The sequence below is a fragment of the Bubalus bubalis genome, chromosome 8, assembly GCF_019923935.1.
Source record: "Bubalus bubalis isolate 160015118507 breed Murrah chromosome 8, NDDB_SH_1, whole genome shotgun sequence".
NCBI lineage: Eukaryota > Metazoa > Chordata > Mammalia > Artiodactyla > Bovidae > Bubalus > Bubalus bubalis.
Window position 1 is genome coordinate 59,082,169 of NC_059164.1, and position 15,463 is coordinate 59,097,631.

At 38.8% G+C, this 15,463-nt stretch overlaps 1 long non-coding RNA gene across 1 annotated transcript in view; it reads right to left on the bottom strand.

The window, feature by feature from the left end:
• Positions 1-11,197, bottom strand: part of LOC123466115 — a 48,545-nt gene extending 37,348 nt beyond the window's left edge. Inside the window, exon 1 of the long non-coding RNA XR_006641353.1 lies at positions 11,111-11,197. This is a non-coding gene — a long non-coding RNA (uncharacterized LOC123466115). The remainder of the gene's footprint in view (positions 1-11,110) is intronic.
• Between the last annotated feature and the right edge of the window lie 4,266 nt (positions 11,198-15,463).

The window sequence follows — 15,463 nt, forward strand, 5'->3', positions numbered from 1 at the left end:
GCAAGAACACTGGAGTGGGTTGCCATTTCCTTCTCCAATGCATGAAAGTGACAAGTGAAAGTGAAGTCGTTCAGTCGTGCCCGACTCTTAGCGACCCCATGGACTGCAGCCTACCAGGCTTCTCCACCCATGGGATTTTCCAGGCAAGAGTACTGGAGTGGGGTGCATCCTGGACCTAAAGATTATCATACTGAGTGAAGTCAGATAGAGAAGGAGAAATATCGTATGACATCCTTTATATGAGTTATCTAAAAAGAAATGACACAGATGAACTCATTTACAAACAGAAACAGACCCACAAACTTAAAGAACAAATTTATGGTTGCCGGCAGGTAAGGGTGGGGCAAATGGATAGTTAGGAAGTTTGGGATGGGATGGACATGTGCACACTGCTGTATTAATATTTTAAATGGATAAACAACAAGGACCTACTATATAGCAGATGAAACTCTGTTCAATGTTATGTGACAGCCTAGATGGGAGGGGAGTTTGGGGGAGAAGGGATGCATCTATATGTACAGCTGAATCCTTTGGCTGTCCACCTGAAACTCTCACAACATTGTTAATCAGCTATACTCTAATATAAAATAAAAGGATTTTTTTAATTAAAAAAAAAAAACACCAACTGGAAATAGTTTTATATTTACTTGGGGGAGGAGGGGTTATTGTTTGTGCTTTTTATCATAAAGAGTAACAATAGTAGGGCTATGACGACCCGTTTAGGGGAGGAGGAAAAAACAGAGAAAACCAAATTCAGATGCTTGAGAAAATGTCACCTCTCTCCCCAATCCCAGATTTCTGAAGTAGTCAAAGTTCACCTCAGAAATACCACTCATCTAGCAGTAGTATTAATTAGATACAAAATGGTGATGTTATCAGAAAGCACCAGAACCTTGTCTGAAAAATTACTACGTTACCAGAAAGTCCCTGACAGCTCAATTCGATGTTAAGGTGTTTTCGCCCAAACAATGGCTTAATCACACCATTACAAGCAAAGCTACCAAAAGAACTGATAAGGCTTATAGCACGCTATCCCTTATCTCTGGCGGCAGCATATAGGTCAGCCCATGAGAGGGTGACTCCCAGGAGTGTATATCACAAATCCATGCTTAGAAAAACTTCTGGCTTCAGCAGTTCCTGCACTTCCCAGTGATCACACTTCCTCAGAGACTGGGAGAAACAACACTGACATTTTGTGTAAGAGTGCAGGGGGATTAATAACCAGTATTGCCACCACTATGTCATCTTCCAGAAAACACAACTCATGGGACTCCCTATAGGTTCACATTTAATTTAATCAAAATTTAAAACCATCTTTCTTGCTGCTGTGTGGATTAAGGATTACAGGAGTGCGGCTGTGCCTGGAAGCAGGCAGATGAATTGGGGAACTTTTGTAAAAGTTCGGGAGAAAGATGATGGTAATTGGCAATAGGGTAATGGAAAAAAAAGGGGGGAGGAAACCAAGGGTTTTGGAGTGTTTTTTTTTGGCCCTTTGGCATGCAGGATCTTAGTTTCCTTGGCAGTCATCGAACTCATGCTGTCTGAAGTGGAAGCATGGAGTCCTAACCACATGAAGTTTTAAAATGTCATATTTAAATAACAAAATAAGAAAAAATTTCCTAAATTTTCCTATTAGTTGTTAAGAAAGAGATTTTTATTTCCCCTAAAATCAAACCAATTGAAGATGAACAACTGAATTGTAAGAATGTTATGTAGCAAAAGGAACAAGCTTAAATTATTTTTCCAAGAATAACAAAGGAGCTGTCATGCACTGAGAATGTTTCTCAGTCAAAACCTTAAGTAGTAGACAAGGCATCTAACTCTCTGCCATTCAAATCCTTCTACCTCCTTTCCCTCCTTGCCTTTGTATTTTGGCTCATACTCCTCCCTTTATCTGGAACACCATTGTCCAATAACTCTACATTTTGAGATTATAGCTATTCTTCAGATGCCATTCATTGGAAAAATCTTTTCAGTCTTTGCCAAACAGAATTAATCTTCTCCTGTAAACCTGGGGAGGCTGTTTTACCTTCTATATAACATTTATCACATCCTGCCCTCTATATGGGCATGAGGACCTCTGAGAAGTTCTGTGAGGACAGGAATCATGTCTTATTCATTGCACACTGCCCTGAAAATAGTGTCAGTTTAGTTCAGTTGAGTTCAGTCACTCAGTTGTGTCCGACTCTTTGCAACCCCATGGACTGAAGCACACCAGGCTTCCCTGTCCATCACCAACTCCCAGAGCTTACTCAAACTCATGTCTATAGGGTCAGTGATGCCATCCAACCATCTCATCCTCTGTCATCCTCTTCTCCTCCCACCTTCATTCTATCCCAGCATCAGGATCTTTTCCAATGAGTCAGTTCTTCACATCTGGTGGCCAAAGTATTGGAGCTTCAACTTCAGCATCAGTCCTTCCAGTGAATATTTGGTACTGATCTCCTTTAGGATGGACTGGTTGGATCTCCGTGCAGTTCAAGGGACTATCAAGAGTCTTCTCCAACACCACAGTTCGAAAACATCCATTCTTTGGCGATTCCCAACAAATTGTCACTTTGAAAAATGTACTAAAGTTTTCAAACATCCTGTCCCACATGATATGCATTCAGTTCAGTTCAGTCGCTCAGTTGTGTCTGACTCTTTGCGACCCCATGAATCGCAGCACGCCAGGCCTCCCTCTCCATCACCAACTCCCGGAGTTCACTCAGACTCACGTCCATCGAGTCAGTGATGCCATCCAGCCATCTCATCCTCTGTCGTCCCCTTCTCCTCCTGCCCCCAATCCCTCCCAGCATCAGAGTCTTTTCCAATGACTCAACTCTTCGCATGAGGTGGCCAAAGTACTGGAGTTTCAGCTTTAGCATCATTCCTTCCAAAGAAATCCCAGGGCTGATCTTCTTCAGAATGGACTGGTTGGATCTCCTTGCAGTCTAAGGGACTCTCAAGAGTCTTCTCCAACACCACAGTTTAAAGGCATCAATTCTTTGGCACTCAGCCTTCTTCACAGTCCAACTCTCACATCCATACATAACCACAGGAAAAACCATAGCCTTGACTAGATGGACCTTTGTTGGCAAAGTAATGTCTCTGCTTTTCAATATGCTATCTAGGTTGGTCATAACTTTCCTTCCAAGGAGTAAGCGTCTTTTAATTTCATGGCTGCAGTCACCATCTGCCATGATTTTGGAGCCCAGAAAAATAAAGTCTGACACTGTTTCCACTGTTTCCCCATCTATTTCCCATGAAGTGATGGGACCAGATGCCATGATCTTCGTTTTCTGAATGTTGAGCTTTAAGCCAACTTTTTCACTCTCCACTTTCACTTTTATCAAGAGGCTTTTGAGTTCCTCTTCACTTTCTGCCATAAGGGTGGTGTCATCTGCATATCTGAGGTTATTGATATTTCTCCCGGTATAATGATATGCATTAGGATTGAAGAATAAAGGACAGACCACATTACTAACCAAGCTTTTTTATAGTATGCGATTGCTGTAGAGATGGAAAGGGAGGTCAAAAGCTAAACCTGTGTCTTGTAAGTTTGGTGGTGGTGGTGGTTTAGTTGTTCAGTCATGTCCAACTCTTTCGACTCCATGGACTGATAGCCCACAGGCTCCTCTGTCCATAGAATTTTCCAAGCAAGAATACTGGAGTGGGTTGGGTTGCCATTTTTTCCTCCAGGATATCTTCCCCACCCAGAGACTGAATACTCATCTCCTATGGCTCCTGCATCACAGGTGGATTCTTTACTGCTGAGCCACCAGGAAAGCCCAATGATGCCCGAAGAGGCTAAAACTTTGCTCTTATGGCTGACATCCACAGATAACAATCACCCAAGGTGATTTTTAAATGCTCTGTACCTCTGTTTGACTTTGCAATTAAATAATAGTTATAAAGTTTTCTTTATAAAAGGATCAATTTGAATAGTTTTACATCTAAGCAAGGCTGATTTGTGGGAAAAGCAATAAGCACGTGCATTGTTTGGTATGCTTAGAAAAATATCAAGATGCACTTACCACCTCTAAATACAAAGCATCATTCAAGCTTCTTTAAGGTGAAAAGTATCCTTTAAAACTTAATACTTAAGAAACTCCACAGATGGAGTTAAATAACAGTTATTCATATACTAATTGATTTTGTATAATGAGATTGCCTCCACTCTGACAGCCAGTAAAAAATGGCGGCCCTGGAAGAAGAACAGGTTTGAAGTCAGAGGGAGGAGGAAAAACTGTAACAAATTAAACTGCTCTATGAGCACAGAGCTGATGGGTGTCTCAGCTGACCCTGAACAGTAGGGTAGGAATCAGGAATGGGAAGAGGGATATTCCAGAGATCACACAAGGAAACAAAAGAGAAGATACGTGGGTGCTAAGGAAACTTCTAAAACCTACCACGAAGTGTCCTGAGACAACAGTCAGGTAGGCTGAGTTTATGTGATACCAAGCAAATCCTTTGGCTTCACTTATGTAATTATGTTGGAGTGGAGGATAAAATCAACACTACTGTCTGACATTTTAACTGTCAGAGTCCCTGATTCACATTAAGAAATTTCTGTAAGGTAATTCAGAGGCAATGTCTCCATGACGGGAAAGAATTAGAAAATATATATTTAAAGACATCCATAACAAATGTCTAGATGACCAGTTAAAATTAAAACAAAAATATAGAATAAAGATTTGGTATCACCCCCCAAAATATTAAGATAAACTTCCTTCCTAATCATTTTGATTCAAATATTTGAAACCCTGCAGTGATCTAGAAACTGGATTAAAAATAAAAAATAAATGGGATATCTGTGTTAGCTTCAAATAGCTTGCAGTCTAGAAAGGGAGACAGACTCAGAGATAATTCAATAAAATTGGAAAGAATTGACTGGACACAATAGAAGAAGTGGTGATTCATGCAGAACAAACAGTGGAGTGAGCCATCTGGGGAACCACTTCAGTTCTGCCTAAACTATGAAGCAGCCAAAAATGAAGCTTTTGTCCTATAGGGGATAGAACTTGAACATCTTTCTTTGCCATACTGGGAAATTTAGGGGTTCTTTTTTAAGGAATGGAAATATATAGAAGAGTTTTAGGCAGGGGAGTGAAATGGTTAGATGTAAGGTGATGTGTTATGTAGTTGGATGTGGGCATATTGGGGAGTTGAAATGAGACTAGGCAGCTTTAGCCATAGTTTAAATAATAAGTAAGAATCAAAAAGCACAGAGCAAAATACCAATAACATTCTGGTTCTTGGGAAGGTGGTGTGTTCACTGATGTTTTCTATATTATTACATACAGTAAACATGCATACCTAACATACTTTTCAATATTAAATATTTAGTTTAATAGACAATTAAGCAGAGTAGTTACAGATTCAAGGATATAGAGGAGATAGAGGAGTTGCAGATTCAAGGATATTCAGGTGTTGAAAACTGATCAGATGTAGGTTAAAAAGTATAAAAATCTAGACTGAGGATTGTTCCCTATTTTTATGCATGTCATGCTCCAAATTGAGGAGGAAAATGGGAACTGCGATCCAACCTGAGCTTTCCTATGAATAGAATCTGTGTATGCACAGAGGAATGTCAACACTTTCTGCTTTTCACAAAAGCACAGCAAAGTTTTTCTGTCTCAAGCAACTGGATAAATGGTGATATCATTAACACTAGAGGAGTCACCATTGCTGGGTAGTGCTGGGGAAAAAGAAGAAATTGGTGATACTAGTTTCAGGCTGTGTGTCCCAAGTGAAGATGTCCCCCAGGACTGTGTATCTATGATTCTCCACCTCTCAGGTGGAGAGGTCAAAGCTGGATACAGAGGTCAATGGCACATGTGCAAGAGAGAGGCAAGTAATTATAAAACTGAGTAGCACTTAATCTATAGGGACAGCAAAGAGGAGCCGGAGAGAAATAATATTTGAACCTATTGCTCTAACCAGAGATTTAACATTCCCTAATAGTTTGTTTCAGTGACATCCCATTGCACTTAAAATTTTCCTGAAAACTTAACGCTTTTTTCCTGCAAATAACACATTCTGTCCCCTAAAGCACCAGCAAGCCCATTTCTCATCAACATTAAAGCTTTTAACTATATCCTTATCACTTCTTGAAAAAGAACTGTTTGCTGTCATTGGCTTATACTTTTCAAGATGGATTCTGTAAAAGGTATTTCATCTTATGTATTACCTTAGTCGACCAAAGATGTATTGCCTCATGTTTCAAGATACATTCAATTCAAAGCTGAAATTTCAGCCTCATCCCCTAATGCTTTGTCCTTTTGCCCCTGTAGAAAATAGAATTTTTATATAATAATTTCAGTAACCTTTTTTTGCTGTTCAAATGGTTTTTAAAGCAACACTGCACTGTAACATCTCATTAGTGAAAAGGAAGAAGTCTGAAGTGGATTTCTGAAGGAGAAGTCTGAAATGCTTTCACTCATATGTTGTCCATAAAGGTCTTAATGGGTGGGTTCTCAACTAAATTCACAGGATTATCTGATTAGCTTAGTGTTGACTATTATCAACTCCACTTCTGTTTTGAGGGAGAGAGGCCAGACTTTATGTTAGATCTTAGGAATTCAAAGAAGAATGGGACATGATTCCCGCATTTTAACAATTCAACCTAGCAGACTACCAAGAGCAAAATATCCCAAATTATCAGTTGACATTTTCTCCAGTTCTGGTTATATAAAAAAATGTGTAGAGGTCTCCTTCATAATTAAAATTTTATTTTAATTTTACCAAAAGATATTATTACACAGCCGAATTCATTCCACTATTGTGTCCTTTCTCCCCTAAGTTTTCAATTTTAAAATTTCAAAGTAAAAGAGGCTTCTATGACATTATTTATGATATTTTTAATGTACTCATCACTATTCAAGGTAAATGCCATATGAAAAGAGATAAATTATACGTCTAGGTAGGCTGCAGTTCATAATTCTTGCTCTCTTTAATGTCAGTGAGCCCTGGACAAGTTTTCAGGGACAAACCAGCAGTTAATGTAGATTATGTAGATTCAACCTTAACCATTATTTTATGACCCAGAAACTCCTAGATTTCCAAGCCTGAATTACCAATGAATTTGATATCATTTATTTTTATTTTATTCACCTGATAATACCCTGCAAAATTAAATGAAAAATCTAAGATAGTATATCATGTCATTTATTCTCTTTGAAACCAATAGGACATGTACCTTGTCCATTCATCCTACAAATAATAATTGAGCACATATATTGTGCCAGACACTACCATAGTTAAGAGTGATTGCTTAGAAAGGTTTGTAAACTCTCTAAAAGACTCTTGTTGATTATTTCCTGAAATGATATCGGCGGGGGGGGGGGGGGGGGGGGGGGGGCGGGGGGCGGGCCTGGAAGTCAGACCTATTTCCCAGAATATAAACTATCCTAAGCTTGTTTTAGGAGAGTTACATCACATAAACACCAAAAAAAAAAAAAAAAAAAGTTACTCAGGAAAAACCCCTTCTGTAGCTCAATTCAAAATGTGCAAAATGGGTTTATTGTATATTTTGATGGTCATCACTATGTGATTCAAAGCCTAGGGAATCCACAATTGATTTGATTGACAAACTCAAAATCAGCAACTACTGGAAACTTGGGCAGTATTAGTGGGTAAACAGAGTATTTTCCCAACAAAAACTGCATCAAATTTAAGTTGTTTCATTATTTCTTTTCCAATTCCCTACAATACATTTACCATTCCCTTTGGAACTAGAAAGAGAGATACATCCGAGTTTTTCTTCACCCTTCTTCGATCTTGTTTAGATATATTATTGACCTTTGACTTTCAATAACTCCCATAGTATTTCTCTAAGAACTGTTCTTAATCTCAAAATAGCTTCCAAATATACAACTTATTTTTTGTTCTTTACATGACATTTACATATACATTTAAAATATATATTCTCAAATCTCCTGAGAATCTAGTTTTCTAATTCTTAGAAGATATTTCCCTTAATTGTTTAAAATAATTCCCCTTCCTGCACAAACACATACACACACACACACAATTTACATTATCTTCTTTTTTTTCTACCCAGTATTCAAAAGACTGTTTATTTCAGATTGGAAGAAATAAAATAAACCAAGAAAATAACTGATTCTACGGACTCTTAGTTAAATAAAATATCTGAAATAGGCTCACAATCAGTAGCAGTTTCAAGTCCGTCTTGTCCATTCATGATGGATTGTCCCATTCATTAAATCTACCTATAAGCTGACTTCTTTTTGGCAACCATCCTCTATAAGGAGTCAGGCTCAAAAAGGTCATTCTTTTGCATCCTATATCTGGCACACACTGGCTGGAACAAAGCATTAAACCACATTTAGTAACTTTTGGACTGGCCTGGAAAGGAAATAAATATCATGCTAACAAGCATATTACATGATCAAAGGGTTAGTATGAAGAAAAGGATTTTGTGTTTGTTTTTTTCTTTTGTCTTATATAACAAAAGGAGAAACAAGCCATCCTGTTATTTTACGTGCCCAAATTATTGGCATGCTACAAAATTCCACAGTAAAAATTTTATTTATCTGTTTCTTTATTTTCCTAGAAGTACTAAAGATGGATATATATTATTTTATCATTTCCTCATTTTCTCTTTTTAAATAATATGTCCATACTTCACTCTCAGAAATTCTGCTATCATACCCCAAGATGACACTCTAGGAAAAGCTAACTAGAAGAAAATACCCACACTGAACCAATTTTGTCATCTCACTTGGATCATCATTTTGAAGTTAGAACTGGGATACCTCAGTCTGTCTCTGTTGAATATTTTAGTTGTGAGATAACTTAAAAGGGATTAGAATGTTTGTTTTTCACCTTATGTGAAATGAAGAACAAAAGGTCAGTTAACATTAAGAGAATAAATTGAGCACAAGAGAATTGTAGAGACTGGAGACTCTGTTGGGTAGAAAACACAGAAAGAATGACTGCCTTAAATTTATAGCCTGCCAGGCTCCTCTGTGCATGAGATTCTCCAGGCAAGAATACACGAGTGGGTGTCATTTCCTTCTCCAAGGGATCTTCCTGACACAGGATCCAACCCATGTCTCCTGCATTGCAGGTGGATTCTTTACCATCTGAGCCACCAGGGACTGTTCAGTTCAGTTCAGTTCAGTTCAGTCACTCAGCAGTGTCTGACTCTTTGCGACCCCATGAATCCCAGCACGCCAGGCCTCCCTCTCCATCACCAACTCCCAGAGTTCACCCAGACTCATGTCCATCGTGTCAGTGATGCCATCCAGCCATCTCATCCTCTGTCGTCCCCTTCTCCTCCTGCCCCCAATCCCTCCCAGCATCAGAGTCTTTTCCAATGAGTCAACTCTTTGCATGAGGTGGCCAAAGTATTGGAGTTTCAGCTTTAGCATCAGTCCTTCCAAAGAACATCCAGGACTGATCTCCTTCAGAATGGACTGGTTGGATCTCCTTGAAGTCCAAGGAACTCTCAAGAGTCTTCTCCAACACCACAGTTCAAAGGCATCAATTCTTCAGCACTCAGCTTTCTTCACAGTCCAACTCTCACATCCATACATGACCACTGGAAAAACCATAGCCTTGACTAGATGGACCTTTGTTAGCAAAGTAATGTCTCTGCTTTTCAATATGCTATATAGGTTGGTCATAACTTTCTTTCCAAGGAGTAAGCATCTTTTAATTTCATGGCTTCAATCACCATCTGCAGTGATTTTGGAGCCCAAAAAAATAAAGTCTGACACTGTTCCCCATCTATTTGCCATGAAGTGATGGGACCAGATGCCATGATCTTCGTTTTCTGAATGTTGAGCTTTAAGCCAACTTTTTCACTCTCCTCTTTCACTTTCATCAAGAGGCTTTTGAGTTCCTCTTCACTTTCTGCCATAAGGGTGGTGTCATCTGCATATCTGAGGTTATTGATATTTCTCCCGGCAATCTTGATTCCAGCTTGTGCTTCTTCCAGCCCAGCGTTTCTATAAGACCACCCAAATCTTCCTTTTGGCTTAACATATTATTAATAGGTTCTATGTTGTATAGTCAAATCAACTTTGATTAAGACATTGATATTTTAAGTACAGAGGTAAAATCAAGGTCCAGGCATTGTCAGAAAGTCTGATTGTCTTGTCTTAAAGTAAGTATCTAATAATGTATATGTTCAAAAGAACTGTATGATCTTAGGAAAGTCATGGTAACACTGAATGTATGTTTCTTTACCTTTGAAATAAAGTAGAAGGACTTCTCCATTTGACAGTAAGACAGATTAGATACCCTGAGTAACTGGTTTGAATAAAACAAAATATCAGATAAAATATTTGAATTATTTTTAAATACATCACTGAGATAACAAAAAAGTATAAAGATGTCAAGCCTTAAAAGTAACCAGAGGCTCTAAGAAGTAAAAAGAACCAAGGCTGACTTTTGACCCAAAGGTTTTTATTGAACTTGTGTGACCTTGAGCATCTATTTGACACCTGCTTAGAAAGTAGGGGGTCTGACATAAAGCCCAGGGCACCTCAAGGTGGGTAATTCAATAAGTGGTCCCTGCTGCAGTCACTGTATAAGGGTGAGTGAGACACAAACCCCACCACACAGAATGGAGCAGAAAAGAAACTCATCTGTGCCAAAGAAACTCATCTCTTGGAAGGGGAAAAAAATATATGTATTTACCCTAGTAATTCACAACCATAAGCCATTCCTCAACCTCATTTACAATCTGAGTTCACACTATGTGAATGATCTGAGAAAAATCCTCAAGAGAAAACTTTTAATTTATGGTAGCTCCAGATTGGTATCAGTTCCAGGGAACTGGCAGAGTGAATGCAAATCTTACTTTGAGATGTGCTGATCAACTAACTAAACAGAGAATAATTCATAGAGCAAATTAAATACAGTCCTACTTTCTAAATACAAAGCTGATCATCTCACCCCAGTTCTTAAAAATTTCATTGCCTTTTAAAAGTCAAACTGTGTTTGAAAAGTTTACTTCCAATCATACATAATGATCCACCCACAATGTGTTTTGTTCCTACCCCACACATTTGAGTAGTTTAGAGATTTTCACCACAGAAAAAAGCAAATTGCTATACAAGGAAGGAATTTCTACAACAGGCATCCAACAACAACTCACCAAAATGAAAGCTGAGACTGCCTCTGACAGAGCAGGGATCCTCTTGCCATTGGGAAAATAGGCAAAAGAGGTGTTACAATGCTGACCAAGATCCTGAAGTAGTTACCACAATTAAATGGGTTCAAGAATAACAGCTGGAACCCAGGTAATTCCCTGGAGCATGTTTTTTTAAATAATCATAGTGAAGTGAAGTGAAGTGAAGTCGCTCAGTCATGTCCGACTCTTTGCGACCCCGTGGACTGTAGCCCACCAGGCTCCTCCGTCCATGGGATTCTCCAGGAAAGAATACTGGAGCGGGTTGCCATTTCCTTCTCCAGCGGATCTTCCCGATCCGGGGATCGAACCCGGGTCTCCCTCATTGTGAACAGACGCTTAAACCTCTGAGCCACCAGGGAAGCTTAGTGATTAAAAACTAAGAACTTGACTTAATAAATGGGTAAAGAACTTGAATAGACATTTTCCCAAAGAAGACATTTAAATGGTCACAAAGGTATAGAAAAGGTGCTCAATATCACTAATGATCTGGGAATTGCAAGTCAAAAATCACAATAAAATCTCATACCTGTTAGGATGGCAATTATCAAAAAAAAAAAAAAAGGAGATAAACAGAAATGCTATAAAGAATATGGAGAAATTAGAACACTTGTATGCTACTGCTGGGAAAGTACTAACAACATGGTATAGCCACGATGGATAATAGTGTGGCTGTTCCTCAAAAAATTAAACATTAAACTACCATATGATCCAGCAATCCCACTTCTGGGTAAATTGAAATTAGGATTCTTAAAGATCCTGCCACTATATTCCTTTTTCCCTAAGTTGGCCAGAGCTGGTTTTTTGTTTTATTTTATTTATTTATTTATTTTTTGCATGCATGCACCCAAATAACTAACTCATTCAGAATAAGATATTTTAAAATCTGACACTAATACTACTTTTAGGGTCTAAGAGTTCAGGAAAAAAATGAATAATTCCAGAAATCATTTTATTTTCTTTTTGAGTAAAGATACTGGCCAATGAGGAATGAATTAACTAGAATAGTGTTATCTAACAAAACTTGCAGCAATGGTGGGAATGCCCTCGGTCTGTACTGTTCAGTACACCAGCCGTCAGGCACATGAAGCTAGTGAGCACTTGAAATTCGACTACTGAAACTGAGGAACTGAATTCATAACTTTATTTCATTTCAACTAGTCTTAAATTTAAGTAGCCACATGGGGATCCTTGGGCAGAGAATCAGAGTTTTTATATTTTTATAATTAAGAATAGTCTTATATATGATAGAGCACCTCAAATAAATGATTAGTTCTTTAACCATGAGCATTAATTACTCTAATATTTACAAATACTCTTGAATTTCACAACCATGACCCATGGTCAGTGGGCTGGATATTGTGTTTGCCCTTCCAAATCAAGTCTCTACCTTTCTCTTCAGTACTCTAGACCCCACAGGCTGACAGGCATGAATTATGTAAATAGACTCATTTGCCCTCTGGTTTCCATTTGAGCTCGGTAACTGTGAATTCCCTACAGATGGAAGAGAAGGAGCAGAGGAAAATTGGGTTACTTTTCTCCCTATTCCCTTCCTCCTGCATAGCTGTGGGTTAGCAATATCCCTCAACCACAAGTCACAGCTCCTTTCAGACAGCCTTCTCCAGATACCTATCTATCTCCAGGTTCTGGTAATTATCCCACCTTTTTGGCACCAACAGATAGTGATGACACTCCAACTGTTACTAGCTCTCAGGTACTTACTATGCTGGGTTTCCCTGGTGGCTCAGAGAGTAAAGAATCCGCCTGCAATGCAGGAGACCCAGGTTCAATCCCTGGGTCGGGAAGATACCCTAGGGAAGGGAATGGCATTCCATGGACAGAGGAGCCTGGTGGGCTACAATCCATGGAGTCACAAAGAGTCAGACACAACTAAGCGACTAAAGTGCGCGTGCACACACACACACACACTTACTGTGCTATGCCTTGCTCCACATATGGGCCTATATTTATCATTCCCTTTAAGTATCCCATCTGTTTTCTGCTGAAATGCTCACTGATAAAATCAGTCAATATTTTAACAATACTTTAGAATAAGGTTTAAAACCATATGCTAGCAAATGGATAGATTTCCCTATAGAGCTGAAAGAAGACCTTCATCAAAGGTTTTATTGATCATTTCTATAGATACTTGTCATTATACACACACACATGCACATATACTCACAGAGCACAAAGGCACACACACAGGGTTAGGAATAAAATTCAACTCAAAGCTCTAAGGGACAGAGACAATAGTTTTATCATTAAAAGTGGATATCAAAGATTCTTCCACAAAAGTAATTACAAGTATATTCACACAGATCCTAGATTGCAATTTGGTCTGACTCCTGGGAGCAATGTTTTCTAATGCCGATCTCTTAGAAAAGAAGGTAAAATATTACTGGATTCCCATCAGTTTAGTCAGTTAAGTTACTATTAATCAAAACAGAAGGTGGAAGCAGAATTTAGTGTTATTTGTGGACTAAATACAGAAGAACAAAATGGAAAAACTTGTTGTGTTTTCCCAAGAGGATGAGAGCATGTTCTATCCTAAAGAAACTTTAAAAATTGATCTAACTAAAAATGGTCCAAATTCTGTTCTGAGTGGCCCTAGGAAGCTTCTGCAGAGCCTTCCCTAATCTGGTGGAATTCAGCCCTTCACCCACTACCATCACTTCAAAAGGAGCAATTCTGAAGTTAATTTTCATCAGATTTTAATTTGAGCAAGCAAATCACTGATAAAAAATGAAAAAGAAAACTATGAAAGCCACTTCTATTTCAAAAACCACCCCTTTACTTTCCATTAATTAACAGGGTCCTAATCCAAGTTAGGTAAGGGATCTCCCCAGTGTCAAATATCTTGCAACTCAAATCAGATCCCCAGAGTATTTGTCCAGTGTTCTTATCATCATATTCATTATTCCATTTGAAGCATCATCAATGATTTCCTTTTACATATATGGGTATATGTGTGTGTGTTGCATGTATAAAGATCTTATGTATCTAATATATACATTGTATATATGTTGTTTTAGTCACTAAGTCATGTCTAACTCTTTGTGACCCCACTGGTGGACTGTAGCCCACCAGGCTCCTCTGTCCATGGGTTTATCCAGGCAAGAATACTGAAGTGGGTTGCCATTTCTTCCTCCAGGGGTTCATCTCAACCCAGAGATCGAACATGCATCTCCTGCGTCTCCTGCATTGGCAGGTGAATTCTTTACCACTGAGCTGCCAGGGAAGCCTATATATATATATGCATATGTATATTTATATATGTATGTTAATTTATGAACTTCTTAAGGATATTTAGGAGGCGTATATGATCCGAAGTTTAGTTAATAGCTATATTGGTTGGAGCAATATTAGCTGCCAAAATGTGTATTGCTTCAAACTCAATAGGATTTTATTTCTTGCTGGGCAGCTGGTCAGATCAGGGGCTGCCTTCACAGTTATTTAGGGACCTAAAGTGACAGAAGCTTTGCCATCTTCAGTGTGTAGCTTCCAAGGCTATCATGGTCATTTCCCTCCCAGCCAGCCAAAAAGCAAAAATAGGATGGAAGATTTTTTAAAGCCAGAAAAAGTGGCATGTATTACTTCTACTCAAATTGTATGAGCTCAGACAGCTATCCCAAATGGGATGCAAGAGAGGCTGGAAAATTAGCCAGCTGTGTGTTCATGAAGAAAAGGAGAACGAGAACTTGGGGAACATCTAACAGTCTCTGCTAAAATGGCATTGAACCTTTCTTTCAACTCCCAAAACATATACCTAGGAAACAAAGAAAGAGAATCATTGCCATTTTCTAAATGGGAGACCTAAAACGCAGAGAGTAAGCTGATGATAGACGCAAGAAAAGGTCGCCACCTTCACCCCAAACATACATACATTAGACCTGAGATTGGTATTAACCTTCCTGCCAGGATAAAACACACTAAACTGAAAACAGCGTGTACTAGAGGAGAGGATCCAGGGAAATAAATAACTGACTAGTTCTACCATTGCCCTATAGAGTAAAATCGTCTTCGTTCACTGCTCTACTTCCCAGTACAACATCTATGAAATTCACTGCCCACAGCAGGGGAAATTGAACCTTTTGACCTATACCAGAAGGCTATACACTTGCTACTTATTTCCCCTGGAGTGGTCTGGGGCTCAATCCTGTACACAGTTCTGAAAACTGACAATGGTTAGTTAAGATGACATGGGCGGCTTTTAAAACAAGAAACCCTGAAATCTCTGTGGCTGAATACATAAATTTATCTATCTTTAATGTAAGGGAAAAGTGGATGCTGCTGATCAGCTGCCAGCATTCCTTTGAG